This window comes from Rhinopithecus bieti, unplaced genomic scaffold (assembly GCF_001698545.2).
Source record: "Rhinopithecus bieti isolate Rb0 unplaced genomic scaffold, ASM169854v2 scaffold_11288, whole genome shotgun sequence".
Classification (NCBI taxonomy): domain Eukaryota; kingdom Metazoa; phylum Chordata; class Mammalia; order Primates; family Cercopithecidae; genus Rhinopithecus; species Rhinopithecus bieti.
In genome coordinates this window covers 36,032-41,319 of record NW_016806818.1, presented here as the reverse complement: position 1 = coordinate 41,319, position 5,288 = coordinate 36,032, and the positions used below count along the sequence as shown (strand labels likewise).

The following is a 5,288-nucleotide window of genomic DNA, read 5'->3' as shown; positions in this document are numbered from 1 at the left end:
TTCAGCTTGAAGGGGACATAACAATAGCCAAGGAGTTTTTGTTGTCCCTTGGAGATTTCTTTGCTTGTTTCCTTCTGGGTGGGGAAGATTAGAGGAGGCTTATCATTAACAGGAAAGGGAGCTATAGGGAGGCTAGGATATGGGGGTAAGTTAAGAGGTCCTCTTGTGGGATGCAAATTGCAAGTTTTGCATAATTGTGGATTTCTCTTCAATAAAAGAAATGCTTGGACTAGGTAAATTCACCATTTCTTCCCTCTTTACAGAAAAGTTTACTATCTGACAACTGCAGGATAGTATTGATAATTTATACTCCCTCAGGTGGCCATTTTTCCCAACCAGGGAGAGAATACTGGGGCCAGACCAATAGTGCAGAAAAAAAAGAGCTGCTTATTTTTCAGAGTTTGTGGGTTCCCAAATTGTCCCAAGGACTTAGGATGCATTTCAAGGGTGAGCTTATTGATGCCTGAGTGCTTCCCATCTGAAAGAAAAAAACTGCTCCCGGTTTTGGTTTGTCCACCTCCACCCACCCCCCCACCCAATAACCTAAATGGTCCCTGGATCCTGTTGATTGGAATAGTTGTGCTCACTGATGCAGCAGCAGAAACCCTGCTTGCCCAAGAACCCGCAACAGTCCCTGGACCCTGCTGATCAGAATAATTGTGCTCACCGATCACAAGAGCAGAAACCCCTCTTGCCCAAGAATGCGTAATAGTCCCTGGACCCTGCTGATCAGAATAATTGCGCTCACTGACGCAGCAGCAGAAACCCCAGTTTTCCTCTTACACCACAAAGAGGATGGAAGAAGGTCAGATTTAGTGGCCCTTACCAACACATTCTTGAAAACCTGCACCCTTGCCTGTCCTCCTTGATCACAAAGAGGACTGAGAAAAATCGGATTTAGTTTCCCTTACCAATACATTCTCAAAAATCTTTTAGAGTCCTAAGCATTCTCCTGTTAGCATTGGGACCTTACCCCTGTCCTATAAAGATGTTATGCCCCAAAAATGAAGTGACGGGCCATACCCTGAGGGAGGGAAGGGATTTTCAGTGTTGGAAGAGTGACACCTTCGGTCCTCACTTATATGAATAGGAAGGATATAATTTCTGAGGCTCTCCATATCCTAGCTTCAGGAATAGCTTTTGTTAGGCCTGCTTGTCTGAGGAGGGATCCTAAAAGGATAGTTGGTCTCCCCACCCAATGGGGCTTTGGGCAAAAATTATGTCTTTCTAATTGGTGAGCCCGGGTGCCTAAAGAAAGGAACAGAGGTCATGTGCACAGCCTCTGTAAGTGCATAGTCGTTTCCGGTAGACCCTGAGACTACGGTTCTGCTTGTGTTCTCGGGGGTCAGTGTCGGTCTTGGGTCTGGCCATGCCTGAACCCGCAAAGTCCACACTGGCTCCCAAGAAGAGCTCCAAGAAAGCTGTCACCAAAGCCCAGAAGAAAGACGGCAAGAAGCGCAAGCACAGCCACAAGGAGAGCTACTCCATCTACATGTACAAGGTGCTGAAGCAGGTCCACCCCAACACCGGCATCTCGTCCAAGGCCATGGGCATCATGAACTCTTTTGGCAACGACATCTTCTAGCGCATCATGGGAGAGGCGTCCTACGTGGTGCACTACAACTAGCGCTCCACCATCATGTCCCACGAGATCCAGAGGGCCCTGCACCTGCTGCTGCCCGGCAAGCTGGCCCAAGCAAGCCTTGTCCCAGGGCACCAAGGTGGTCACCAAGTACACTGGCTCCAAGTGAGTCCCGGCTGCTTGACTCCAAAGTCTCTTTTCAGGGCTACTTAACCCCCTAAGTGAAAGAATCTTTCTTGTGTTGTCAGTCCCAGTTTGTATTTTTGGCTTCCCGTCTGCTTAACTTTTGGAGAGCACACAACTCCACCAAGCACGGATAACTATATTCTTTTCACATAGGCATTGTTGTAAGTAAGCTTATATAGATTGATAGTGGTATCTTACTATGGTATAGATATGCTGGGGTTTGCCTTAGGGGCTGCTCTTGAAACTGTCTTTGTCCTGCCTATGTACTTGTGAATATGTGCCCAGCAAATTGTTTCCTGGTTAGAAATGCAGTGTTAATTTTGATAAGCTTATGTAAGATCAAATTGTCTATATGAACAAAGATTGGGTCTGCTCTTCAGTGGTAAAATGAAGGTAGAGATTAAATACATTGTGTGCTCTCAGATGCGTACTTCAAAGGGAATGAATAGTTCAACTTTTATTTAAAAAAAAAAAAAAGAAAGAAAGGAACAGAGTCCTGAAGTTTATACTAGAAATCATTCTTATAGGAGAAACTAGAAAAGCACCAGAGACAGGGAGTGGTTTTTAGAAGAGGGACTAGCCTCGGAGAAGAGAGGCAAGAGGAAGTTTGTCACACAGGCATTAGGACCCAGGAGGCAAGGGTCAGGATAGACAGGATAGATGGGAGAGTCTTGATTGGGTGACATGACTTTGAAAGTTCCGCTCATGTCTACAGAGGCAACCAACTTTTTGTCGGGACCCCAGAGCTGAATGGCTTTCCTCTCTGTCGACCCTTGACTCAACCCCAAAATGCAAGAAAAGTGGAAGCTGGTTCCAGGCAAACCAACACTCCCAACTGTGAAGAGTTGGGGGTTGTTAAAGAGTCCTTTTCCAGAAAGCCTGACACCCTTGTCTTTAGTCCGGCAGCCACACTAGTTGCTTTTAACTGGTGACAGGTGCCTGGTATTTAGCCCCTGAATTCTAAGGAAAAATAGGACAGAATAGCAAGTGAAAGCTGCCCAATGATACTCAGCACTTGGCGATTGTCCTTTCGTGGTCACCAAGATGTGTCCCATCTGGGTCACCAAGACATGTCTGGAGTTGGTTCTTTCCAGTGGGTTCTTGGTCTCATTGACTTCAAGAATGAAGCTGTGGACCTTTGCAGTGAGTGTTACAGCTCTTTAAAGATGGTGTGTCTGGAGTTTTTTCCTTCAGATGTGTCCAGAGTTTCTTCCTTCCATTGGGTTCGTGGTCTCGCTGACTTCAAGAATGAAGCCACGGACCTTTGTGGTGAGTGTTACAGCTCTTAAATGTGGTGTGGACCCAAAGAATGAGCAGCAGCAAGCTTTACTGTGAAGAGCAAAAAAACAAAGCTTCCACATCATGGAAGGGGACCTGAGCAGGTTGCTGCCACTGGCTGGGGTGGCCAGCTTTTATTCCCTTATTTGTCTCCACCCACGTCCTGCAGATTGGTCCATTTTACAGAGTGTTGATTGGTCCATTTTACAGAGTGCTGATTGGTGTGTTTACAATTCTTTAGCTAGACTTAGAGTGCTGATTGATGCATTTTTACAGAGTGCTGATTTGTGCATTTACAATCCTTTAGCTAGACACAGAGCACGGATTGTTGCGTTTTTACAGAGTGCTGATTGGGGCATTTACAATCCTTTAGCTAGACAGAAAAGTTCTCCAAGTCCCCACTTGACCCAGGAAGTCCAGCTGGCTTCAACTCTCAATACTACAGCAATGGAAACTCTCTGTCAAATAATTCAGTTAGAAGATGCTACTATGTGTAGCTCTATTGCAAATAGTAGAATGAGTATAGCAATTCCTGCAAGGGTGATGTAGCAGATTATTTACATCTAAAATTTTACCTGCTAACATACAGAATTTCCCTTTGGGGTTCTATGAAGTTCCTTGGCTTTATTTTCCCAAACAAAGAAACCTCTGGGTTATGTGCACCCTACTCACTTTTATTACCTGGCAAAATTTGCAGGATAATTGCCCAGAAGTAGCATATTAATTCAGATTTTTACATTACCCATCCCTTTTTGTTTCTTTCAAGCTGCAGAAGATCACCACTTGATTCACAGGAATAAGCAGAGTTAGTCTAAAATGTAGGCCAAAATCTTAAAAACAATTAATAAGACTAGGATTTCATGACAAATGTATATATAATAAGCTTTGGAACATAATTTCTCTCTCCAGTCCTCCTTTTTGGTTAAAACAAATTATGATAGGACCATGTCATTTGTAGAATAAACTTTAGCCTTATACTTGGCCTGATCACTTGCATAAAGTGCAGCAAGAATGTTTAATTCAACATAGGCCTTTTTAATTGGCTTTGATAGAATGCCGTTCCACAAGGAATCTCAAATAAGACCTTTTAAAGCCAAGCTCAGCCATGGGTTTTTATCCTCAAATACCTGTGAATTGGGTGATCCTTTTCTCTTAAGGTCCCAAGATAAACTGGGAGCTCCTGGACCTGCTAGAAAGTGATATTCTTGGCCGGGCATGGTGGCTCATGCCTGTAATCCCACCACTTTGGGATGCTGAGGTGGGAGGATCACGAGTCAAGAGATCAAGACCATCCTGCCCAACATGGTGAAACCCCATCTCTACTAAATACACAAAAAAGTTAGCCGGGTGTGATGGTGCATGCCTGTAATCCCAGTCACTTGGGAGGCTGAGGCAGGAGAATTGCTTGAACCCAGGAGGTGGAGGTTGCAGTGAGCCGAGATCGTGCCACTGCACTCCAGCCTGGCGACAGAGTGAGACTCCATCTCAAAAACAACAACAACAACAACAACAAATGATATTCTTTACTAACCACCAATTAGAAACCCTGCGCAGGGACTGTGTAGGAAAGGCATGAGGCCAGTTCTCTCCATAGGGCTTTTATTGGCTCTGCAAGTTGAGATTGACTCCTTAAAGGGAAGCATACACTTCCAGTCAAAGCCTTGATGAAATAACCAGTTTTCATAATTGTGTCCTCTTGGAAAAAAAGAAAATGGATTCCTATTGCATTGCTGCAAACTACTATATTGCCATAAGTTAAGCATACTCACAGATAGTTTCAAAATTCTAGCGGAACCAGGCAGAGAGAAACAAATGTACTCCAAATTTTTTTCACAGGAGTATATCTTACTCAGTTATTAAAGGCCAAAACAGTTCAAAATAAGTTTCCTCAACTCTGAAAATGAAACAAGGATCAGCAATATTTCAAGCAAAAGTCAAAAATGTTGCTTTAACTTTCTGAGTGCAGTCAATTTCATTAACTCTTGTTTTGCTTGACATACATGAACATTTCAGTTCTTCATGAGTCCCATACATTCTTTATTTCAATGTTACAATCTTCAAAGCTATTAAAAACCCACGTTTGAGAATACCTGGTAAAGTCGTTAATATAGCTTGATTGTAACTCATCTTTTGAGAAAGAACAAAGCAAGAAAACAATTGTCTGTGAATGACAAAATTTCCAGGGTAGTTACAGTTAAAAACATGACTGACAAAGGACTTTAGTTATCTCTGTGGCTTATGA

General features: G+C 43.5%; 1 pseudogene; it reads left to right on the top strand.

Moving 5' to 3' along the window:
• The first annotated feature begins 1,357 nt into the window (after positions 1-1,357).
• Positions 1,358-1,751, top strand: LOC108533203 (histone H2B type 2-E-like; annotated as a pseudogene).
• The last annotated feature ends 3,537 nt before the right edge of the window (positions 1,752-5,288 follow it).